Source organism: Rhinolophus hipposideros, assembly GCF_964194185.1.
Source record: "Rhinolophus hipposideros genome assembly, chromosome: X".
Lineage (NCBI taxonomy): Eukaryota > Metazoa > Chordata > Mammalia > Chiroptera > Rhinolophidae > Rhinolophus > Rhinolophus hipposideros.
In genome coordinates, this window is record NC_138046.1 from 18,040,574 (window position 1) to 18,067,976 (window position 27,403).

Here is a 27,403-nt window from a genome sequence, read left to right on the forward strand (position 1 = left end):
TGTGCCTGGCACTGTGCAAGGTATCGGGGACACAGAGACCATGCAACAATAGTCCGTATCCCTAAGTATCGAGTTGCGTAATACTGCATTCTGCTTTGTGATAAAGTGGCGCAGTATTTCCAAATACAATTTAACAAAATTCCCTGTGGCTTTTAAAGGTGGATTTTTTTTCTCATAAACCTAAGCTCCAAACACAATTATTTTATAAGCTGCTGTGTAACAAATGTTCTGTTGGTAATCTTTATTTTAATTATCTTATAGTGGCTTTTTAAAAGGAGGTACATTTTGTTAAAGCTTTTTTGGCATTTATTGAGACCTACGGTATGTCAGGCATTTTTATTGCTGCTCTCTTCCCCTTTCCACTCTGATGACAATCTATGAAGTTGTCTTCCGGACAATTTATGAGCAACTGAAGGCTCTGAGAAGTTTAGTGACTTGCTCAAGGTCATATAGGCAGTAAAATGCAAAGTCCGGATTTGAATCTAGACCTGTCTCATACTAAAGTCACATTTTCTGTCCACCCTTGCCCCATGCATGCAGGAGTTAATGATGGGAGCTAATTTCCAAGTAATGTTTAAGGGCCACATTGGCTGATATTTTTAAAGAAGGCTAAATAGATGAATGTGATAAATGCATGTAAGTGATTAAGAAATCTTAGCTGTGTTGGGGTTAGGGAATAATTTCCACGTCAGGAATGGGCTGTGTTCTCTCAAGTTCTTTTTCCACTGAGTGGAGTAAGATTTTTAAAGTTGAATGTGATTATTGGAAAGATGAATTGAATTAATAATTTGTGCTTATCAAGGGTGTGGTCCTCAGTACTCCTAGTTGCCTGTCTATGGCTCAGCTTGGTATTCTCCATGGTCTGTACTTGACCTGTATGTGTGAGATTGTTCACAGAGTTTACATTTGAATGGAATCAAATACTAAAAACAACGGCAAAACAGTGTTTTACATTGATCCTGCATTGTTCTATTAAGGTGTATATGAAAGGTTCAGAGACTGCTCGTGTTGTTTAAATAACGTCCATCCAGGGGTCTGTGACTGGGCAGCTACAGCCTACTAGAAAACAGTGCCATCAATGTTGCATCCATACCCTTGGACGAAAGCTGTGCTGTCATTGCAAGCCAGCATCACACCATCCTGTCCTTTTGCAGCAGAGGGAATTGATCCAAGTTCAGGGTGCAGCGATACAGGAAAAACAGCCCTGCTGTTTCGTAATACTGACCTCTTCATATCTGAACGTTTCAGAGAGAACATTCTTTCTCCTCTTCTTTGTCATCAAAGAAACATACCCGTGCCACGGGCTGTTTTGGGAGGTAGGCTGCAATACCTCCTCTGAGTCTTTGGGCAAACAAACCTCAGAGGCACAGTTTGTTAACTGTGCCAAGTGGCCTCACCACCTACATCGAGCTCTCAGATAGAGTTGCCAAAAGATCAAGGAAGAGCACTGAGGGAAAATGGTTCTTTATCTCCTCCCCAATTCCCAGCTGAGAATCAGATTCCAGCCTCAATTAAGTGATTCTTTCCCCCCTTCTCTGTGTTCAGATTTGTTTGTGATCAAAACTCATTAGAAACATTTTCTTTAAATGTCTGCTTATCGTTCTTCTTTCACTGGCCAGAGATGTCGGGGATAACACATCAGGGCATTAAAATAAAAAGACACCACTCTCTTATGTTGATCACTTGAAAGTCAATTTATTTCTGTACCTGCGGTAGATGTTGTGGCTCCTCCTTCTCTTTTTCTTTGTAGGTTCTGGCGAACATGAAAAACAGACATTACATCAAGTAAATGGTTAGGTATCCAAACGAGTTCAAATTACGCCTCCATACCAGTGCATTTATTCCAGTGATTGCACTGATTGTATTTGACCATGTGATAATTAGGACACATTCAGATCACAAATTCCCATTTTACACCTTTTGGGTTTTCTCATCCAAAATGTACTAATGGCCTAAAGAGCGCTTTGGTGTTAGGTGACCAGAGAAGCCATTTGTATGATGTTCTTGCTAATGGGGATGTTTAAATGGAGGGAAGGCTATTTCTCCACATCGAGGCTCTAAATGGTCAGAGTACAGCACCAGTATAATCATCGGAGGGCACTTTTTCTTACAGGTAATGGTGGCTGATTGGTACAGATTCAAGCTGTATAAGTGAGTGTAATTGGAGAAATACACACACATGCCATTAGCTGTTGGATTGAAATGGGTAATTTAATATACAGGCATATACAAGATTAACTTTAAATTATGCATTTCAAACTAATGGGGAAATAGGCGGGAATAGAAAGAATTAGCCTGTGGCCAAATTGAGAGACTTTTCTTTCTCTTCCATTACTTATGATTTAAGTTCTTTCAGTCCACTCTGAGCCAGGTGAAGCGAGTATGGACTCAAACATCTTGCTCTGTTGATGGATAAGAGAAGTGTTACCTCCCCATAGTAGGCTTTTGTATATTTTGAAAGACGGCTACGTGGAGACAGCCATCCTTAATGGTAAGAAAGCATATCCTGATGATGGCCTTTTATCCATAAGCACATAACTGCTTCTGCCTATCACAATTGCTGTCTTTAAACAAGGACTGGTTGCCAATAATATCCAGGTAGAATTCGGAATAGTTCCCACTGAGCCACCAATGGAACTAGGCAATGCCTGTTGTGAAGAGGCCACTGGGATGGCAGGTAGGGGACAGAGGAACAGAGGAATGGAGAAAGGCCGACTGGGAAGGTAGACTCTGGGGAACTGGAGGGATCTGGGAGAAGTTGAACCTTTGGTACAACTCCTGGATCTACTTCTCCTTTATTCAAAAACTGGTGCCAGTGGTCCTCTTGGAGCTTACCATGTATACAAGTAGAGAAACATTAATCAGATGACTCATGCAGCCACCACAGAGGTATTGAACTCACTACGTTATAAGCATGGTAGGTGCTGTGAAGAAAAAGTATAGGCTATGAGAGACCTGACCTCGTTTGGGGCATCAGTGAACTTCACTGATGGAACTTCATGAAGCAGTGAAAGTTGAGGTGAGATGTAAATAATGTATATGAAGACTGAAGTGTTGTTTAGGCAAAGTGTGCAAAGGGAACATTCCCGAAAGAGGCAGTAGGTACCTAAGGAGTCAATACAGTACGTATGTTCTAATGTATTACATGAAGGCAAGGAGGTCTGGGGCATAGCAACCAAGTGCGAAACAGTAGTAAAAGCTAAGGCTAAGGAGATGGGAGGGGGATAGGGCCCTCCAGGTTTTCCTGTCCTTGGTTAAGTGTCCTTGGTTATTCATAAGAATAACGGGAAGCCATTCTCACGTTTTATATAAGATAATGTTTTAATTAGATTTCTCTAGCCATAAGAAGATAGACAGTGGATTAAAGCGGGAACCATGCCGAAGGCAAGCAGATTCTTTCGGAAGCTGCTGCAGAATCCTGGTTGCTTAGACTTGGTTGGAAGCAGTGGAAGAGAAAAATGGATGGGCTTTGTGACCTTCGGCAAGTTGCTTCACCTCTCTAAGCCTAATTAGGCTAATTATCTTTTAGGTTTTAGTGTACCATATCTATTGATTTAAGATCAGGCTTCACTTCTAAGATCAGCTGGTAGGTATAACCTTCCTTAAGATGTTGAACTATTAACAGAAACATTGTGTCCACACTTGATATATGAGGGAAAGACAGAGCTAGCTTAGAAGTCTTTCAAACTGTATGTATTGCAATTTCTTGAGCATTGCGGTCTAATTAAGTCAACAGTTCTGTGATAAAAATTGGCTTTGAAATGAATGAAGGAACATTGACACAACACCACTCCTGTTACTCCTGTCATCTTAAAGTATTAAACAAAAGACCCAACAGAAGACTTCTTGCATTCAGCAACTATACTTTGTTAGGAAACTAAATAACAGTAAACAGAAATTTATTACCAGTTACCCCTGAAGAGGCAGTCCAAGGACTACCTTTTGTTTTTCAGAGTTACAAAGACTTCCAAACAAAACAAAAAGAAAGTGCCCATCTAGGTTATAGTGTTTTGTTGCTACCCTTTGAAACGTGACAAACATTTATTGTAAGCTCATCGTGCTAAGCTCGGTTATTCTTTGCACAATGTGCAATAGGCAACATATACCTCGATGTGTGTCGTTTTTTTGTTTGTGTTTGTTTGTTTTTAATTTATTGGGGTGACAATTGTTAGTAAAATTACATAGATTTCAGGTGTACAATTCTGTATTACATCATCTATAAATCCCATTGTGTGTTCACCACCCAGAGTCAGTTCTCCTTCCATCACCACATATTTGATCCCCCTTACCCTCATCTCCCTCTCCCCACCCCTCGACCCTCTGGTAACCACTAAACTATTGTCTGTGTCTATGAGTTTTTGTTTCTCATTTGTTTGTCTTGTTCTTTGTTGTTTTCGACACACAGGTGTGTGTTGTTTTTGATTCTAGGTATTCAAATAACATTCCTTATGATGGTAAGCAAACACTGAAAGCTAGATTGTCTAATGCTTTCCAGTAGTTCACTCACATTTGATTGCTACTGTGGTGTTGCATGTTCTCTGGGCCATGTCTTGTGTTAGGCATTTTCAGGGAAGGCAGTGATGGGGATCTAGCAAGCAGACAGTGTTTAAAATATTGTAGATTTGAGAAACAAAGTGGTAAAACATAGATAACCCCGCAGCCAATGATTAGAGAATAAAAATTATTTTCTAACAAATAGGGCATGTGTACAAAAATCGACCTTGTTCTAAGACTTGAAGGAAATCTCTAATACCTAAAACCCAGTATCAGATAGATCAGATTATTTGAGAAAAATGCCATACCATGTGACATCCACAAGTATAAAATAAGGGAGAAAAAAACCTATTGTCATCTGAATATGTACAGAAATCATTCAGTAATCTTCAATGAACATGTATGATTAATAAGAAAAACCCACCTTACAAACTAAATATAGATCCTTCACCTGATGAAAGACTATCTATGAAAACCCTATAGCCAATCATATGCTTAATGGCAAAATATTAGGTGTCCATATGTCTCTTTCAATTCTGGAACAAGAATAATACGAAAACATACAATCACCGTTTTTATTCAGCATCATAAATGAAGTTCTAACCAGCTCATTGGGAAAAGAAAATTATAAGGGTTGAAAATATATTATTTTCACACATGGCGTGATTGTCTACAAAGGTAAAGTAAGAGAACCTGTAGACAAACTAATAGAAATAATGCAGAGTTCAAGCTTTCTGGGAATAGGATCAATATATAAAAATCAATACTGCTCTTCAACAATAAGAATCAAGGAGAAAACATTATAACAAATTCTGACAGCCAATATGACATCCAGTATTGTGCATTGCTGTCTCTTGTCCCTTTCTTTTGGGACTTAAATTGTTTTGCAAGATTTGCACCTTTCCCCCCGATGTGCTTAGGCCATGAGATTTATCCTTTCTCCCAGGTTGTCCAAAGAGAAATTAAGCAATTTAAAACAAAGAATAAACGAGGAAACAGGATTGTTGGGAAGAACTTAGAGAAAATTCCTTTGTAATACTTCCTTTTCCAAGTCCATAGTGACTTTGAGTTAACTACTCCTATGGAAATTGGAACCCAAAGTGATAACACTGATTATTCTGGTACCAGCTTACTCAAAATTCATTTCACTGTTATCTCACCTAAATGAAGGAGTCAATACCACAGTAGAGAATGTATTCTCTCATTTGAATGTATTCAGGCAACTTTATCAAGTTACTTTCCTTTGAAACCAATCCCAATGACTTTTTTTTAAAGATTTTATTGGGGAAGGGGAACAATGTGTATTTCCTGGACTTCATTGGGGAACAGTATGTTTCTCCCAGGACCCATCAGCTCCAAGTCAAGTTATTGTCTTTCAGGCTTAGTTGTGGAGGGCACTGCTCAGCTCCAAGTCCAGTCGCTCTTTTCAGTCTTTAGCTGCATGGGCCACAGCCCACCATCCCATGTGGGAAGTGAACCAGCAACCTTGTTGTTAAGAACTTGGGCTCTAACCAATTGAGTCATCCAGCCGCCCCCAACCCCAATGACTTTTGAAAGCTGTTTTGGAAAAGTTCAAGGAAAAGAAGTATAAAAAAGGAAAGGAAAGACTAAAAGGAAATACAAATACGTTATGACTTTCACCAATGAATAAGAAGCTTTTTAAAGATAAGAGCCCTGGAAATTTCTGGTCAAGATTGCAGAATGTGTAAACACTACTCACCTCCTCTCAGGACCACATCAATTACAACTAAATTAAAGAATAACCATCATTGATAATTGCCTGACATCTAGCTGAACTGAAGCCCTACAAGTATAGACATACAGAGGAAGCCACCTCGAGACTAGTAGGATGGGAAGAGACTTGGAATGGGCTGGTCCCACACTCGCGTATGACCATTAAAAATCAGGAGGGACATCTTGGCTGCAGAGGTCACCCCTTGAGGAGCAAGGGGTCCCAGACCCACACCAGGCTCACCATCCCAGGGCTTCTTTGCTGGTGAGTGACAATCCCATATTTTATAGCTGTGAAAAGCAGCGGAGACTGTCTCTGAGTGAGACAAGGGTGGCTGCAGACATATGCTCTCCTCTTAAAGGTCCCGTGAAAGATCTGACTTGCTGATGGACTCGCTCACTGAGTTCCAGTGCTTGGGTAGCAGCTTGAAATGGGTCATGGGCCTATGGGGAGGAAATGAATATTCTGCCTTAAAGGTGAAGGCTGAAGGGGTAGCTTTCTCCTAGAGGGTGGAGCTGGCGGAAGCCATTGTTTGTTTGTTGAGGCCCCCACTCCCCATCCCCCAACCCCATCTGCCACCCCTCAAGTAGACTCTGGCATCTGCCATATCTGAGTATCTAACAGCTGGGTAACACAGTTCCTTCACTTTGCCCTGGTGATTCCCTGTCATTGCTCTTGCTGAAGACTTTCTCAAAATACCTTAGAGATTCACAAAACCCAAAAATGCAGCATCCATCTTTGGCATGTCCTGTATTTCTGGTTGAACAGCCCTAATCGTGGCACTAGTGACAGTTGGCCTCAGTTTGCGGATTGGAATCTCGAGGCACCTCCAAGACCAGTGTCAGCGGTATCGATCTGTGATTTGCTTTGTGGCTCACACAAGGTGGCTCCGGGCAGGGCACTGGCTGTGGCTAAACATGCACTGTAGCTGGTCCTCTCCCAGGAGGCATCAGGCCTGGCATGCCTGCAAGTCAACTTCTTAACAAGCTGCTACATCACCCAGCCCTCCAGGGATGACACACCCAGAGTTCAGACTGGGCAGGCATCAGGGCCTTGCTAAATCAAGTGCTGCTTCTTAGCATCAACCTCTGCACAACCCATCTGCCACTACAGTCCCAGGCAGTCCTCACAATGAATCAGCCTGTGTCAATCCCTCCCATTGTCATGCAAACAACAACCAAGGCTCAACTACAACAGGAGAGCACAAACAACCCACACAAAGGGACACACATGCAGCACTAGGCTCAGGTGACCAGGGAGGCTGCACACCTGGATCCCACAGGACACCTATACATAAGACTACTTTACTAAGACCGGGAGACATGGCATAATACATAGAAACAAACAAAGGGAAGCAGCCATAATGGGGAGATAAAAAACCATTTACCTAATAAAAGAACAGAACAAAGCTCCAGAAAAAGACATACGCAAAATGGAGACAAGCAATCTACCAGATGCAGAGTTCAAAACACCAGTTATAAGGATGCTCGGTGATCTCAGGGAGAACTTCAACAAAGAGATCGGAAACATAAAAATGGAGAAAGAAAACATTAAAAAAACCAACCAGAAGTAAAGGATACAATAACTGAAATGAAGGATAGTTTAAGGGTCCTCTGGGACTACATTAAACATATCAATATTCACACCATAGGGGCACCAAAAGGAGAAGAGAGAGAGCAAGGGATTGAAAACCTATTTGAAGAAATAATGACAATAAACTTCCCTAACCTGGCGAAGGAAATACATTTACAAGTCCAGAAAACACAGAGAGTCCCAAATAAGTTGAGCCCAAAGAGGCCCACATGAAAGGACATCATAATGAAAATTCTGAAGGTTAAAGACAAAGAGAGAATCTTATAAGCAGCAAGAAAAAAACAGTTATCTGCAGGGGCGCTCCCATAAGATTGTTGGTTGATTTCTCAACAGAAACTTTCCAGGCCAGATGGGATTGGCTTGAAATATTCAAAGGGATGAGAAGCAAGGACCTACAATCAAGGTTACTCTACCCAGGAAGGCTCTCATTTAGAATTCAAGGACAGATCGAGATTCCCAGACAAGGAACAACTAAAGGAGTTCATCAACATTATTCCAGTATTACAGGGAATCTTAGAGGGACTTCTTAAAGGTGAAAAAAAAAAAGATTAAGAATATGAATACTAAGATGGCAATCTTAGTAACTACATATCTCTCAACAATTAGTTTTTTGAAAATTACTTTAAATATAAATGGATTAAATGCTCCAATCAAAAGATAGAGTGGCTGAATAGATAAGACAACAAGACTCTTACATATGCTGCCTATAAGAGAATCACTTCACATAGACAGGCATAGACTGAAAGAAAAGGGATGGTAAAATGATGTTTCACGAAAATGGAAACAAAAACAAAATAGAAGCTGAGGTATCAATTCTTATACCAGGCAAAATAAACTTTAAAACAAAACCTATAATGAGACAACAAAGGACCCAGTGATCCCACTTCTGGGTATTTATCAGAAGAAACCCCAAAATGCTAGTTTGAGAGGACGAGCGCATCTATGTTCATTGCAGCATTATTCACAATGGCCAAGGTGTTGAGTCAGGCTGCGTGATTGTCAATGGATGAGTGCATGAATAGTAGGTAATACATATATACAATGGAATATTGCTTGGCCATCTTAGGGAATGGTTTCTTGCCATCTGCGGCGGCATGGAAGGACCTGTAGGGTATTGTGCTGAGTGGAGTATGTCAGACAGAGAAAGACCGATGCATGTGATTTCGCTTATATGTGGAATCTAAACAACAAAATAAACAAAAGAGAAGCAAACTCATAGATACAAAGAACATTTTGACGGTTGCCACTTGGCTGGGGAGTTATGGGTAAGTGACAAATGGGAAAGGATTAAGAAGTATATATTTGTTGTTACACAGTTGTTATGAGGATGTAGGGTACAGCATAAGGAATATAGTGAGTAATATTGTAATAACCATGTATGGTGTCAGATGGATACTAGAATTATTGGGGTGATAGATGGGATGGGGTTTTGGACCCAGAATGAAAAAGGTGAAGGGATTAAGAAGTACAAATTGGTAGTTACAAAATAGTTCCAGAGATGTAAAATAAAGCATACGGTATGTAGTCAATAACATTGTAACAACTATGCATAGTGCCTGGTGAGTACTAGACTAGTAAGAGGGATCACTTCTTAAATTATGCAAATTTCTAACCCCCATGCTGTACACCTGAAATTAATGTAAAATAATACTGAATGTCAAAATAAATACAGTGGGAAAAAAAAGAGGAGCCCTGGTTTCCTGTGAATGCATTCATATAATAGAAGGAAACCATTCCTCTGAAAAGAGATTTTAAGCTTTGAGGAAATCATTGCAAGAGGATTTCAACACTATTGAAGAACCAAATATATGACCTGACATATTCCTTGAAACCTATGCATTTTCGTGAAGATTTTGTAAAAGAAGATTTTGAGGATTATCTACATGAATATTTAGATGGCTATGGATCCATTTCATTTATTGATCAGTCCATTACAGAAGATACATTTTATATTTAATATGCAGATGAATGTGATATCAAGTTGGTAGAAGATAGTTCTTGCATATGTACTGAATTACTAGAGTATGAACCTTTATGTAAAGCAAGAGGAAAATAGTAAGGAAGCTGCTTTGTCTACATAGAGGAGATCTCAAAGATAAATCAATTAATAGTTAAAATAAGGACAGAATTTTTAAAAATTGAGGATAGGTAGAAAGCAATATAAGTGCAGAGCAAGGAAAATAGTATCAAGAAGAAACACTATATATTTTTAAAAAACAGATAAAGTGTGTCTGCATGTGTATGTGACTCTGTGTGTGTGTGTGTGTGTGTGTGTGTGTGTGTGTGTGTGTGTGTGTATACAGGTATCCTCGATACCCCGAACCTTATATGGAGAAAAAAAGTCTGACTTTGAACAAGTGTATAAGTTAAATGTAAATAAACGGTCAACATATATTCTAGAACTACCACAGGGGAATGAGTCTCACCTAGGAAAAGTAGAAGCTTTCATAGGACAAAAGATCATTGATGAAGTACAGAAACAATATCATAGTAACTAAAATACAGTCTCTCAACATCATAGGAATTGTCTTATTTTGTTTCATGAAAGCTCAAAATTGACCCCAGTTTAGTGAGCTCAGAATGTTAGTTACTTTCAAGCCCATGAGGTCTTATTTTGCCAACTAATTATGTAATTTAGGAATATATAGTAAGATTAGAGTTATTTGCATGATAAATTACTAAAGTGGAACATGAAAAAATTCCATTCATGTAGTAGCAAAATCTGTAATCACTCTATGTATATACCTAACAAAATATATGTCTTTTAAGGAAATATTATGAAATGTTGAAGAACAGAAACAATGACATAAATATAGATAATAAAATATATACTATTTTAGTGGTTTACAAGACTCAGTATCATAAAGAAGTCAACTCTGTGCAATTTAATTGTAGTTAAATTCAATTCCAGTCCAACTGCAGAGATTTTATTCATGGAACTTGAGAAACATCATAAAATTCGTATGGATGGGGGCCAGCCGGGTGGCTCAGGCAGTTGGAGCTCCGTGCTCCTAACTCCGAAGGCTGCCGGTTCAATTCCCACATGGGCCAGTGGGCTCTCAGCCACAAGGTTGCTGGTTCAACTCCTTGAGTCCCGCAAGGGATGGTGGGCTCTGCCCCCTGCAACTAAGATTGAACACGGCACCTTGAGTTGAGCTGCTGCTGAGCTCCCAGATGGGTCAGTTGATTGGAGCGCGTCCTCTCAGCCACAAGGTTGCTGGTTCGACTCCCGCAAGGGATGGTGGGCTGCAACTAACAATGGTGACTGGACGTGGAGCTGAACTGTGCCCTCCACAACTAAGATTGAAAGGACAACAACTTGACTTGGATGGAATTGGAAAAAACACACTACTGTTTCCCAATAAAAAGTCCTGGAAATATGTTCCCCAATAAAGTCCTGTTCCCCTTCCCCTTCCCCAATAAAATCTTTAAAAAAAATCGTGTAGATAAAGAAAAGGAAATTGTTTTCCAAGATCTGATGGAAAAGAAAAATAATGTGAGAGTAGTTTTATCAGGTATTAACAATTTTTATTAAGCCATATTAATAAAAAGTTTGATATTGGTAAAGGGATAGACAAATGTACAAATAGAGCAAAATAAAAACTGTAGAAAGAGACTCCTGAGGGTAAAAAGTAAAATTCCCTCCATTAATCCATATAGAAATGTAAATTCAAGGTGGATTAAACACCTAAATATTTAAAGGAACAATTATTTGCTTTTGAACGTTTTGAAGCTTATCGTAGTTATCTCATGATAGGAAAGGATTTCTTAAAATCATACAATGGAAACCATAAAGAAAAAGGATTGATAAATTTGACTTATTGAGAATAAAAAAAATATTGTAAAATATACCACAAGCAAAATTTAAAATAATAAGCTGCGGTCTGGTCAAAGAAGGCATTTTAGCTCTTACAAATAAGGAATGATTAATATTCAGAAGCTATCAAGTACTCTAAAAATCATTATAAAAAAGACAGTTCATTAGAAGGATGTGCAAAGGATATGACCATGCAATTTGTGGAAGGTAAAACATGATTTACCTATAAACATGAAAAAACGTATTCTCAGTCACTAGTAAGGAAAATGTAAATTAACATCAAAACAAGACAATCCTTCACAACCATCCAATTGGCAAACATTTAAAAGCATGATAATGCTTTTCCATCATGCCAAGGGAATAATGTAATGAACTAGGTGTTCTGCTGGGAATATAAATTTATATACCTGCTGTGGAGAGCACTATGATATTTTCTAGTGACATCAAAGGTGTATATACGTTGTTATGATCCTGAAATCCCTCTTCTAGGTACTTATCATGCAGAAATCCTTGCACATGAAAGAAGACATAAATAAGAATGTTTATTGCCTTATAAAAAGTATATGTCCAACAATATCGTAATGGATTAATAGTATAAATAGAAACATATTTAAAGATTGGAAGTCTATATGTTCATTTAAATGAATTTACTGTATGCATAAGTATCAATACAGGTGAGTATGGGATATATTGTTGGGTGTATAAATCAATTTGTGAAAGGATATGTGCAGTAGTGTAAGGGTGAAACTCGGCGAATCAATAATGTAGTTACACTTGTTGAGTTTGTAGTTTGACTCACCGCATACCTCATTATCTGGCCACCTGTAGTTAGACTTAGCTACAAGTAGTTTGCTGTTAGATTCACTCTGCTATTCAGCTGTTTTCTCTTTGTTTCTCCCCTCACTGGTTGATTTAAGAACTCAGTTTTCCCTGTCCTAAATTTATACCTGTTAACACATTTAATCAACAGATTCCTAACCTGGAAAGAGTAAATTCTTAATCCTCAGGTGCCCGGGACACTGGAATCCAATTTGTAACTCTCTTGCAGTTTTACTGGTGACACATAAAGCCCCAGGCTGCTGTGGCCTAGTTTGAGTTCAGAGTCCGGAGGTAATATTATCTTAGACCAGACTCTACGAAGCGATGTCAGCCCTGGGACCTGCCTGACTGACTCCCCCTTTCCTTAGTTCTTCTTGTGTTCCTACAAAACCTTCTGACCGGTCTAGGATCCGGAGATGGCCTTTGGACAGGAGTCCTCCATTCTTCCGAAAACCCGGCATTCTGAATAAACCTGCTTTTCTTTCCACCAACCTCATCTCTCGATTTTCAAAGTTTTCAAGCAGCAAGCAGCTGGTCCTTAGCCAGAGTAACAATAGTACATGTGCAAAAGGACAGAAAAAGGAAGAGTTGGCTCAAGTGGCCGTGTTGTAGTGGATCACACATACCATACAAGCTTCCCCTGAGGAGATGGTTGGGAAAGTGTCGTCCTAGCTCTTGGTGCCTGACAAGCCTGAATCAGTGAAGTAGGGAGACCCTCCTGGGCATTTTCACTTAGAGAATATTCTTCCTCTTACCCTTGAAGAAAAGCGTGGTATAACGCCATCTATTATTGTGGCTGTGACTCAGGTACACTGGTGGCTCTCTGCCTGGGAGAATGGTGGGGTCAAATGACTCAGGAATTTAGAAGAAAATGCAGAGTTTACAAGCTGGAACAGAGGAACTTAAAGTTTTTTTGGTTTGTTTGTTTTTTGTCTTTTATTCATCACTGAAAACTTTTCAAAAGAAAAGGGGCCAGTGGTTATTTTTTTAATGTGTTAAGTTTTCATTGGCTTTTGTTTAAGTTAGAAAGTTGAGTTTCTCAAAAATTCAGCAGATGTTTCAGGTTTTGGTCATATTAACAGTGAAATTGATGCTCAAAGCTTTTTATCTCTCCCCATGCTCCCCTCCCCTCTCTTATTTTTCATTCTCCGTATTTGGATGATTGAGGCAGTTCTGTATAGTACCTTTTTGGTCCATTAATCCCCTTGAATTCTGTTTCACTGTCAAATAGAGAAGGGGAGGTCACCACAGATTAAATCAGGACCTCCTGTCAAGTGGCCACCTGGGTTCTTGTCACCATATTTTATGTCGTAGGTTTCATGGGCTCTGGTTTTGGATCGGACATCCTCTTTGCAAATGTGAAAGAGCATGAGTGAGTTATGTATTCATTTGGAATTTATTCTGTTCATTGGTAGAGCCTATAATTATTATATACAGGTGTTTCATGTGCAGCTTTGTGCTAATTATTGAAACCATGCTGATATTACATATTTATGGACTGTTCCCCTCCCTTTTGGCATGCTTTTCCCAACATTGTGTTAGGAATCAGTGTGTACGGGCACTATTTTAATGGCACTGAAGGAATTGTCAAATCAGCAGGCAATATAGGCAATGGGACACAGCCCAGTGTAAAAAAAAAAAAGACATTTTAGTCATTGATAGGACTAAATCTGTGCCTGTGGAGGATTAAATGTGTCTGGGAGCCTCAAAAAGAGTTTTGATCTTAGATGCAATTTCAGAATTCTGAATCAGCTTTGTGAGGTTTTTGGTAAAACCCTTGAGTTCATGGGTTTGTCTGTCTTATGCACTGTGTTAGGGTTTAGTAGCTCTGTGCCAGGCACATAGGAGGAACTCGGTATTTGTGAAATGGATGGATGGATAGATGAATTGATGGATGGCATAAGGGAGGAGGAAAAGAAGCAGGTAAGGAGAGCGGGTGGGAGAAATGTGCTTTGAAACGAGCTTCCATGAAAAAGGTTATTACTTTGTGGGGAACATTGTGTTTTATATTTAAAGTCTTTGTCCTCTTCCTTTGGATTCCTGGGGTGCCAGTCACAGGATACTTGCTATTTATGGTCTTCAAAATGTTTGAAGCCCATTGCAGTCTCTAAGGTAAGAAAACCTCATCAGAGCTATACTGCTGCTCTTTTTCTCGTTTTCAGTTCAGACATAGCATTCACGATGATGCAAGTATTTGATCGTATGAAGTTAGTATTTCCCCAGAAGATAAAAACAGCTGAATTATAAATAGCCTCTTGAGATTTTTTAGTAAATTACTTCAGATGAATCACATTCATACGGAAAAGTGCAGAAATCCTTAGTGTACTGCTCATTTAATGTTTGCAAATTGAACAAACCATTATAACCAGCCCACGGATCGATAAAGGTAACATTGCCATCACCCCAGAAGCCCTTTATTTGCCCTCGTCCAGAACTTACTCCCCACCGCAAGGATGACCACTAGAAGTGGATGTTCCATTGTGGACATTGTATATAAATGAATTTATCTGTAGCTTTTGTAACTGGTTTCTTTCACTTAGCATAATGTTTTTCAGGTTTACCCATGTTGTGATATTTGTCAGTAGTCATTTATTCTAATGGACAAATAATATCCCATTGTATGGATTTAGTACCAAAAGGGATTTGGGTTGTTTCCACTTTTTAGCTTTTGTGAATAGTGTTGCTATGAACATTTAAGTCCAAGTTTTTGCGTGGATTTATGTTTGGGGTTCTCCTGGGTACATACCTAGCAGTGGAATTCCTGGGCCATTTGAGAATGCTAGGTTTTTTTTTTTCTTTTATTTCTCTAAATTTTATTTCCTGCTGCCGGACTGTTTTCCAAAGCAGCCACACCATTTTCCATTTCTAACAGTAGCTTATCTAAGAGTCCTTGTTGCTCCATATCCTCATGAATGCTTGGTTATGGTTAGTGTTTTTAATTTTAGCCATTCTGGTAGGAAACCTATGGTGTTTTTCTCTATAGATTTTTATGTCTTGTTGTGAGACTCATAAAATAACTCCAAAGCTAACTTATCTGGGCCCTTAAGTGGAACAACTGATATTTTTCTGTGTTTTGTAAAATGTGTGGACTCTTCAAGATGTAACTCAACTGATACTTCTACGGGAAAGCCTCCCGTAACTCTGCTTTACCTCATCTGCCTCTCCTACCTTCACTTTCAACGTCTCCTTAGTTTCTGTATCTTTCAGCACAGGCCTGACACAAAGTAGGTGCCCACATACACCCTTGCTGAGAACTATAGATTTTCCTAGTAGACTCTGTATCCTACACCCCTTTATTTCAAAAAAGTCTTTGCACCCTTTCTATGGAAGGGTTCAGAAGTCATGTGCCAAATCTCATCATTTTATTGATGAGACAGTTGAAGGGCAGAGAAGGGAATGAATGGGTAGAGGCAGACAACCTGAGCCTAGTACACCGGTCCCCTGACTGCTATTCCAGGATTCTTTCTACCCTCCCAATTTCCTTCCCTCATCTTTGCCTCCCCTCTGCTACTAATTTGAGGAGATTGAAACTAATCTTTGGCAGGGGGAAAAGGAAAAACCCTGTACATTTCAAGGGCTTAAATTGAAGGTGAGAGAAACAGCTGTCCTATCATGGAAAGGTGCGTGCTTCAGGACTGGGTACCATGGTCGTCTAAGCCACAGAAAGGAATGGTGTAGTGACTTTTCAGCAAATACCGTTTTTAATGATACACATATAATATATCTTGTTCTGTTTTATACTCTGATCATGATTAAGAATTTCAAATAGCTCAGGAAGAATTAAGATTTACTCCCACATTATTACTCATAACCACTTAGAGCAAAGAAAGAAATCTTTTAAGAAGATGTTTATTGCTTTCATAGCAAATGAGAATCTGAATTAAAATGATTCCCAGCACAGTCTTTCAAATTGAAAATACATTCAGCCATTTTCAAAGTCCCTTGTAATAACAACAATGCTCTGTAATTTCACGTTGTCTGGATTTTTCAAGGGAGATTAGGAGAAATGCTATAAACATGAACTTCTTAATTCTCATTGTACAGTGACTACCTTGGGTCAGTCGTGTCACACCTGCTTCTCAGGTGGAGACACTTCCACTGATTGACTGCCCAGGCTTAAAGGTTTGACCCCTTGATTCAGTATGAATTGACTTCACATGGAAGAACCTTCTTTCGGCAGGAATTATGTGACCCTCAGTTCCTAGGCTGTAAAATATGATGATTATATGTCTACTTGAGCAAAATGACTTATGTAAAGCACCCAGTGCTTAGTATGTCTTCCTTACATGGCAGCTACTACTGGTATTGATGCTTTGCTGGAGAAGGATGCAGAGTAGGAAGAAAGGGCTTTGCTTATTCCCCAAACCCCAAATAGCCCAATCTTTCCCATTGAGAATACATTGGTTTCCTCAATTCTATAGTTTGTTGGTGTTGGGGATTGAGGGTGGTGTCGAGAAGATGTGACGTGCAAAGAAAGTTTTCCTATTTAAGCATGTCATATTTTATTATTTTTGAATTTTAAAGTTTTTTTTGTAAAAATATAGCTAACATACAATATTGTATTAGTTTCACAGGTAAACCATAGTTATTCAACATTTACATACTTAAAGAATGGATCACCAGAAGTCCAGCAACCATCTGACACCGTAGCGTGCTATAAAAATATTACCGACTCTTTTCCCTTTTCTGTACATTATATCACTATGACTTACTTGTTTTATGACTGGTAATTTCAACCTCCTATTTTCCTTCATCTATTTCCACCGTTTTAAAATTTTTCAATTATAGTTGAGATTCAATATTATTTTATATTAATATCAGGTGTACAGCATAGTGGTTAGACATTTGTATAATTTAAAAGTGATCCGCCTGTCTAGTCTAGTATCCACCTGGCACTATTCATAGTTATTACCATATCATTGACTATATTCCCTGTGCTTTATTTTACATCCCCATGACTATTTATTTTTAACTACCAATTGGTATTTCTTAATCCCTTCACGATTCCACCTTTTTAATTTTTCAATTACAGTTTAGATTCAATATTATATTAATTTCAGGCATACTGCATAGTGATTACAGATTTATATAATTTAAGAAGTGATCCCCCTGACTAGGCTAGTATCCACCTGGCACTATACATGCTGTGTTTCCCTGAAAATATGACCTCGGCGGACAATCGGCTCTAATGCATCTTTTGTAGCAAAAATTAATATAAGACCCGGTCTTATTTTACTATAATATAAAACAGGTCTTACGCAATATAATGTAATTATAATTGTAATGTAATGTAGTATAATATAATATAATGTAATATAATACCGGGTATAATGTTATATAATATAATACTGGGTCTTATATTAGTTTTTGCTGTAAAAGACCCATTAGAGCTGATAGTCCAGCTAGGTCTTATTTTTGGAGAAACACGGTAGTTATTACCGTATGATGTTGTGGGTTTTTTAAATGAAAGTTTATTGGGGTGACAATTGTAAGTAAAGTTACATAGATTTCAGCTGTACAATTCTGTATTACATCATCTATAAATCCCATTGTGTGTTCACCACCCAGAGTCAGTTCTCCTTCCATCACCATATATTTGATCCCCTGTACTCTCATCTACCACCCCCCTCCCCAGTGATGTTTTTGTTAATAACCATTACTCTCAGTGCTAACAGATAGCATCTTAAAACAAGGCTTACAATATTGGACAGAATGTTTCAATAGCAAAACCACTGTATCACATATCACCCAACTATATGAACAGATGGATGAGCTAAAGCAACTCCAATCAAGTAAATGTTAGAAAGAAAGATTCAGGTGTAATGTATACTATTAATAATTTATAGATGTAGGATACCCCATTGTTGGATTAATGGCCTAAGACAAGGAAAAAAAAAATATATATATATATATATTTATTTATTTATTTATTTATTTATTGCCCTGACGTCTTTCACAACATGGCTGGAATCAGTCATAGGCTTTACATGGAATTCTTAGAAATCAGTGTTAACTCCTATGTTCTAGAGCAAATATAGTGTAAGAGAAACTGCAAGCAAGATTTCTAGGGGTGGAAAAATACCCTTTGGTTGAGAATTGGGAAACTTGGCTTATAGTTCCAGAACAGTCACTGTTTTATAGTGTGACCCTGAGGAAGCTACTTTCATGTTGTCGTGTTTCCCCAAAAATACGACCTAGCTGGACAACCAGCTCTAATGCATCTTTTGGAGCAAAAATTAATATAAGACCCAGTCTTATTTTACTATAATAGAAGACCAGGTCTTATAATATAATGTGATGTGATGTGATATGATATATAATATAATATTAGGGTCTTATTAATTTTTGCTCCAAAAGATGCATTAGAGCTGATTGCCCAGCTAGGTCTTATTTTTGGGGAAACATGGTGTAGGCTGCAGTTTCCTCATCTGAAAACTACCGATCTAGTCTACACACTTAATTATAGACTACATTCTGCAGATTTGTAGGGTTCCACAGAGGTACCTAGGAGATCACTCAAGGACCCACTGTGACAACTTCCCACCCCAACCCTAGTAGTTCCTCTTTCCACTGGTTTATACATAAGGATTTTTCTCAGGGTTTCATTTGAATAAAGGGTTCCAAGGCCTGATTACACCTGAAAACCACTAGGCTAAGTTACCATCTGGGTTCTTTGGGTTTTAAAGTTCTGTGATATGTGACAACTGAAATGGATGTCTGTGCCGTTTTTCAATCACTGATATGTTAACCAGCCCTTGGGCTGGAATGACAATGGTAACAGGTAAGCCCACTGTACTGCCTGGGTACATCTTAATCCTGGATAATTGGTTTCAATAGAGCATCTGAATCATCACAGAAAGGTTGAATTTGGCTTAGTTTTGTTTAATTCTTGGCGATTTCTATTTATGTGTTGTATATAAACCAAAAAGAACAAGACAAACAAATGAGAAACAAAAACTCATAGACACAGACAATAATTTAGTGGTTACCAGAGGGTAAGGGGGTGGGGGGTGGGTGATGAGGGTAAAGGGGATCAAATATATGGTGATGGAAGGAGAACTGACTCTGGGTGGTGAACACACAATGGGATTTATAGACGATGTAATACAGAATTGTACACCTGAAATCTATGTAAATTTACTAACAATTGTCACCCCAATAAAATTAATTAAAAAAAAAAGTGTGTAGCAAAAGCGCTATACTTCACTACTTGTGGGGGTGCCAATGACGAGCATGTACTGGGAAACTAATGTAGCTGTATTAATTAGCATTGAAGTACATTTACTCTGACCCAGCATTCCTGTTTCTAATAACTTGTCTAATAGATAAGAGCATAATTCCATAAAGATACATTTATGAGAAATTTTGTTGGACCATTTATTTGAATATTAAAAAATTGGAAGGAAACTGAATGGCTGGTCGTAGGGAAATAGTTGAATAAATGGTGCTAATTCCCTATTTTGGAGGAACATGTAGCTAGAAAAAAGTTACTGTAGACATATCTAGCAGTCTATGAAGTTGGAAGACTGTTCACTGTACATAATTAAATAAAACCAGCAAATTTTACAATTGTACATGTAGTATGATTCCATTTTGTTGAAAAGCAAGTGTAAATATGGGCATATATTGTTTAGTTTGTTTTTTTGGAAAGATAAACACAGTCACTGGGCCTATTATTGGATGAGGTATTGGAATGCTATCACTTTCACTTTAGTTACTTCTTTATTGTCAGAAAGGTTACAATGAATCACCAAGATGAAGGCCAGTATAATTTTCCTGAAAGCTAAAAAGCCCTCGAAATGTAAATAACGCCCATTCAAGGGCTGGAGAAGACCCAGTTAGCAAAGTAACTGCAAAGAAGTTCTCAGTTGTGTGCTATGGATGATTGAAAGATCTTTGAATACATTTTCCCATTGAAGACTCCAACCAATCTTAGAGGTCCATGATGCTATTATCTCCATTTTACTGCTGAGGAAATTGCAGCTCCGTGAGACTTACTTGTCCCAGGTCATGCATCCCATGAATGGCAGAGTCAGCATTTGAATCTAGTTCTGATGGGTTGCAAAACCAGTGTTAAATCCTGTATGATCTAGAACCTGGGAAGATGTACGAGATGGTGATGTGGATGGATTCTTAGGTCATTAAGAAAACATACAGAAAGATTGGTGGCATAGTGATGATGTGCATTATAGTTCAGAGAGTACTTGGAGTAGTTAAGGAATTTATTCAGTTGATTCTATCTTGACCACTAACTCGTATGACAATGCCTCTCAGATGTCTTGAGGAGGATACAAGTGTGGCTTGAATGAGTGAACTAGGAGAATGCTGAAGGAAATCTTGTGTCTGCTTTGTCTCAGTGTCTTGAGGGCTGTGGAGAAGTTGTTTATTTCATTGTTGTATTCTCTGACCAGATGGTCTGCCTGCCTTTGTAGTCACCCTGGAGGATGAGCTGTTTTGGAGGGGGGACCCATGCACCTGTCTCTATTTTTAACTCTTTAATGTTCAACCTTGAAATCATTAATTTGGATGGAGTCCCAGGAGGCCTGCTTATCAGGTTTTTCACTTTTGTTGATGGGGCTGGGGAATGCCAATAAATAACAATTTGTAGTTTCCAAATTCAACATTAGTTAAGAAATAAAGTTCAAAAGGCAGACAGATGGAGACAGAATGCCAACAATATTATGAATAAAGCTGATCGGAGAATTTGGCTTTGGATCTGTAGTGATAAATGTTTGCATTCCCTAAGTGCCTTCAATTCCATTGTTTATCTAAATCCATTCTTCCACTGAGGACATTTGGGTTCTTTCTTCAGTTTGATTATCGTGAATAGTGCTACTGCGAACTTTTGTGTTCAAGTATTTGTTTGAATACTTGCTTTCAGTTCTTTTGTGTAGCTATCTAGGAGTGGAATCTCTGGTAATATGGTAATTTTATGTTTAACTTGCTAAGAAACCACTAAACTGTTTTCCACACCCATGGCCTTCTAATACGGATTATCTCTCCCTGACTGAGAAGGGTAGCCCAATGGATGTGCCCCACCTGTCATATAACTTACTCCACCTGGTGCAAGGGTAAGTCACAGGTGGGTAAGAAGTCAGGACTATTTTATTACTCTAGCTGTGCTCCCTTCACATGTATACATACGTAGGTCTGGGAAATGGAGTACCTCTCCCCTCCCCCACAAATGACATACAGCTGGGAGGAAACACTGTCATCTTCGTATTTAGCACAAATTTTCTGAGGCTCTGTAATGTGCCTGGGTGTTTGTCAAGCACTGTGGATACAGACACAGGGAACATTTTCTGTTGTACTTCGGTACTATGGGCATACCTATTTTAAAAATGAAGTAACGCACTAATCAGAACCCATGATACATTTAAATATCCAATTCTCTGAAATACAAAGTTAACAGTATACAGTGATGTCTTTCAATGATAAGTGAGCTCAGTCTCACATTATGTCAGTTCATAAAATATTTAAAGGGCCATGTCCAGAAAATTACACATTATTCAGTTGAAATGAGCACTGCGCAAAATGGAATACATTACAGTAGATCATCTGTCTTTTAAAATAATATTTAAATTAAGAAACCAAATGGAATTGTTAGCTGTACTTTAATATTACAATCAAATATTTTTACACAAATGGATATTAATAGATAGGCAGTGTACACTGCAGTCATTATTATCGGTCAGTTTCGATGTACAACTGAGAGAATTTACCATCATCATGTAATACGTGACTCTGTCCCCAAACGCCAAAGTCCAGGTATTATCTATGCGTTGATTAGATCTTCGGCTGCTCCACAAAACCATGGTCAAGCTCTGCCTGGGATATCATACTAGCACAGCACTGCATTCTCACAAAGGCTCCTGGTCTAAATGACTCATTTGTTATGGATCTGTGTCCACATACCCCAAACCTATGTTCTGCACGATTTGGTACCTCAATAGTGTGGGCCACAGAGAATACCCATGTGTTGCGCAGCATAACAGCACTGTTCTGTGGGTAGAGCTTAGCTCAGGCTTTTCAAATGGAAATAGACACAGGTAACAATGCCTCCGTTTCTGCTCTGTGCAACTTTCATTTAAACTCTCAGGCAGTGAAGAGATGCCCATTGTTCTAGTAACCGGCTCAATGCCCAGTATTGTCAAACACCGTGATTACATATTCTGACATGTTAGCAGTTTTACTCATGTGATTGAATGTTCATGATATTTCCTCTCTGTGAGAGGCTACTAAAACACCACAAATAATTCTTGAGTGTTTCTGACGGAAGAATGGGCATCATTTATTTTCCAGAGGGTAAATGTCTTTGCTGGTTGGTATTCAAAATTTGAATAAAGTCTACTTTATTCAATAAAGTCATTTTCCATGTTCTCCCACAGTCATTAAGAGTTGTGATGTGTTGTTCAAATGCCGGCTTTTACATGAAATTAAAATCCAAGTTGGTGTGGTTAACATAATTCGAAAATATCCATTCGGGTTACCTGAAAAAAGTTAGGAACCATGATTATAACTAGAGCACATAATTAGAGTTATCCAAGCAAGTGAGTTGTATTCAAGAGCCTGGGTTTATGTGGAAGTGGAAGAGCAAAGTTAAGATGTGGCTGAGTGCAGTACCGAAAATGGAAAGGCCTTAGTAAATGCCAGTTAATGAATGAATGCCTGTGGTTAATAAAAAAGGAAAGTCATCCAGAATATATTGTATGTTGCCTTGTATAATGGGCACTGTTTTTGCCCAAATCTGTGAGGGAAAAACAAGGATGTGCATTAGGCATGGGTAGTATTAATTCCGAATCTATATAAATGTTTTTAATTCTTTTATTTATGCTTATGAGTTAAAAGTGTAACTCTAGAAATCAATAATGATACCTGTATACAAAATAATGCTCTGGAATGCGATCATCGGTTTTGTTGAACTTTCCACGAACTTGCAACGATGAAGAGTTCTTGCCCTTTTATGATGCGTAAATGTTATAAATTTGTTACCGGTACATACAATTTTTTTTTTACCTCGTATCTGTTCTTGTGTTTTATAATTATTTGTTACATAAAATTTCTTGTACCATAGTATGTTTAAAAAATGCTAAAATTCCCTTATAATATGAATAAGAAGTACCTCAATGTAAACAAATAAAAATTTGAGTTAAAACATTAAATTGAAAGATTATTTTCCCTGAAAGTTTGAGCCTGAAACGTGGGTGTGCATTATACATGGAAAAATACGGTAATTTTCGGTGTCAGTTCGGTGTAGTCCATCCTACAGAAGAGACTCAGCCTGAAATTCCTGTTCCAATAAGCTCACCAGGTATAAGCATCAGTGCTTTTGTTCTCACGTTATAATCCTAGCTAATCCTCTCAAGAGTGCTGTCCCATTCATTCAAATGTTATAATAGAAAATAGATCTGCCCATTCTATTCCACATAATAGGAGATTTCAGAACACTTTTGTTGGGTCATCATACACAGTATATTGGTCCTCTCAAGGTTGTCTGAGCTTGTGTTTTCTTAGGTAAGTCTTGATACCCTCCACACCTCAATTCTCTCCTGGCTTTTGGTTCTGAGAGTCTTTTGATGTTGCCAGTCTAGGCTACATTTTATTCCCTGCTGCTCAGCATGTGTCTTGCTCTCCATCTCTAAGCTCCTTTCCCTCACACTAGTAATGCTTCAGTGCAACGGAATTCCTTATGTTGTGAGTCTCTTACTTGACCCATATGACTAGAGAGTGTCTCCAACTTCCTGGGCAGGTTTAGTTACTACCGTGTTTCTCCGAAAATAAGACCTGGTCTTGTATTAATTTTTGCTCCAGAAGATGCATTAGGGCTTATGTTCAGGGGATATCATCCTGAAAAATCATGCTGGGGCTCATTTTCCGGTAAGGTCTTATTTTTTGTGGAAACACAGTAACTATAGTGATGAGATGGGGCTGTAATGTGATCAGGCATTGGAGAGATACCAGGACAGGGAACTGAACCTCTCTATGCCTCACTTTCCTCACTGGTGAAAAGAGAATAATGATGGTCTTTCCTATAGAGCCCTATCGTGAGGATTAAATGGGAAAAAGCACTTGACACACCTAGTGGTATCCATGGTTTCAGTAAATGCTCAATGAATATATCAAAAGTTGGTGAACGCTAGGGTTCCTCATAGAAAAGCTCTACCAAGCCACCCTGTGAAACAAACTGCTTTGTGAAATTATACCACTGATCTCATTTCATTTGTTTGAAAATGTAAATATTGCAACTTTTTGAAAATCAGTTGTCTACCCTTAGTCTTCTGGTATGTCTCACAGTCTTCCCCTTTCCTCAGATTATAAAGGGTCCCTCAGAAATCTAACCTGCAGCTGCTCTCTTTGCCTGTGCTGTCATCTAAATGGGCCAGGAGACGATTAATTCATTCATAAAATACGGATAGAGTGCCTGCTATGTGGCAGTTGGTGTTCTAGGGTGAAGAAAAAAACAGCCCTGCCTTCGTGATGCTGGTGTGCAAGAGAAGTTGAAATGAATTAGGATAGCAAGGGGTTCTTTTCCAGTCTCCCGACTTAGCTTTGCCGTACCCCTGACATTTTTCTCTTATAAACTAGTTTTGCCTTTTCTAATTGTTGGCTCATTATTTTTGATGGAGAGTATTAGAGCAAAAGCAAAATAGGAATTGACAATCTATGCTTTCCATCTCCTCTGGTTACAACATGCTGCTGTTTCTAAGAACAAGCCTAGCCTTTCCTCTTTCACTATGTCTGGGAAATGATGGAATAAGTTATTTCTAGGTAAGCCTCACCTTATTCTGGGCGTCAGTGTTTCTGACACTGTTCTGAGGGCCCTAGCCAATCTTGACTCAATGGAAAGGGCTTTGGAGTCAGACCTAACTGGATCCAAATCTCAGCTTCACTGCTTCTTAGCTGTGTGACCTCTGGCAAGTCACTTTACTTCTCTGAGCCTTAATTTCCTCGTTGTTAATTAACAATAATGGTTTCTACTTTTTAGAATTGTAGTGAGCATTAAAAATGTTTATAAAGCACTTAGTACAAGCCCGGCATAAAGTAAGTGCTCAATAAACATTAGCTTTCATTAGCAAAGCCATAGAGTAAGAGATACCTGGTTTCATATCTCAGTTCTAAGCTTACTAACTGATCAACATTCAGCCAATTACTTATGTTCACTGAGTATTGGTTTTCTTTTCTATAAAATGACTTTTAGTATCTACTTAGCCATATAATTGTTCTGAGGATTAAATGAGATGAAATATTTAATGACACTGTTTGGAAAATACTCCTTTCACTCTTATGTCTGTTATTCACTAACAAATGTTTTTCAAGGTCTTGTGCTCAGACCTGGTGGTACAGTGGAAACAAGATAGACCCGTAATCCCTTGCTCTCCTGGAGACATACAAATTAATTAAATGAGCACAGATGGTGAAAATGTTATGAGGGAAACAAGCAGTGTGAATACAGAGAACAGTGATTGTTTACTTTAAATCGAAGGATCAGGGAAAGCTCCTTTTAAAAGATGACATGTGAACTGAGATCTAAATGAGGAGGAACTAGCAATGGGAAAAGCATTGCAGTAAAAGGGAATAGCAGGTAGAAAGGTCTTGACATGGGAAGAGCTTGTTCTATTGAAAGAGCCAAAAGAAGCCTGATGCCCTGATTATTTTGAACGAATATACCTATCCTTTATTTAGAAAATTAAGGTAGAGCTGTTTAAATTATCAAATATTCTAGCGGGGTCAAGGGAGTGAGGACAGGGAAGAATGTTTTCAGACGTTTGTCATAGTAAGCTTTCCAGAAGTAATTTCAGTAGTTTTATGAATTAGCTTCCCCGCTGGATACAGGTGGTGCATCCAAAAGGATTAACTAGAGGAAAATTTTCATAAGGGGAGTATTTACAAAGCTGTGGTCTGGGTTTAGAGTTAATGTTTATAGAAAACCAACAAGGGAGGGGGAAACATTCCAGGGCAAGCAAGAGCAGAGAGTTGTTACCACCCCCTGTAGTGATACAGGTGGGGTAGGGGGTGCATATAGAGCCTGGAGAGAGCAGTAACTGTAGCTTTACGTAGAGGAACTTAGGTGGTACCAACCTGTAGCCCAGTACCAAGGAATCTGGTTGTGCGGACATATATCCCACCCTTCATTCACTCTCTTGCCAGCCTCCTATGGGTTAAACTCAAATGGAAGCCAGTGGGGAAGGAAGCTGGGTTGATGTAGTGCATAGAGATCAGCCTTCTGGAGCACAGACCAGGGTGTAGAGGGTTGGGGAGTAGGTCTGGAGAGTGACGTGGAGGCTGTCCAGCACGGTAGCTAGTGTACAACTGTGGTAGGCTGAATAGTGGCTCCCCAAACGTGTCCACCATCTAACCCTGGAACATCGGAATATGTTATTTTACGTGGTAGAAAGGACTTTGAAGATTATCTTGGATTATCTTTGTGGCCCCAATGTAATCAGAAGGGTCTTTATAAGGGAATGAGGGAGGCAGGAAAGTCAGAGAAGGAATCATGAAAACTGAACCAGAGGTCAGAGTGATGTTCGGCCATTAGCCCAGGAATGTGGGTGGCCTTGAGAAGCTGCAGAAGTGAAGGAAGGAAGTGGATTCTCCTCTAGAGCTTCCAGAAGGAACACGGCCCTGCTGATACCTGGATTTTAGCCCTGGCAACCTGTTTTGGAATTTTGACCTCCAGAACTAGAAGAAAATATATTTGTATTGTTTTCGACAATAAGTTTGCGGTCATTTTTACAGCAGCAATAGAAAACCAATCCAATAACCTATTTCTGTAGTGATTTTCAGTTCTACGAACACCATCTTCTTTAATAATTCTTTGGGAATTCTTCATTGTATAGAGACGGAAGTTGAGAGTCAAATTGGAAAAGGCTTGCCTACATCTAGTAAAGGAGCAGCTAGAAATGGAACCTAGCTCTCTCGCTGCCAAGTTCAGTCCTTTTGAGTTGACA

General features: G+C 38.8%; 1 protein-coding gene across 12 annotated transcripts in view; it reads left to right on the forward strand.

The window, feature by feature from the left end:
- FGF13 (fibroblast growth factor 13) overlaps positions 1-27,403 on the forward strand; it is a 521,106-nt gene that overhangs the window by 143,144 nt on the left and 350,559 nt on the right. The window lies entirely within an intron of this gene.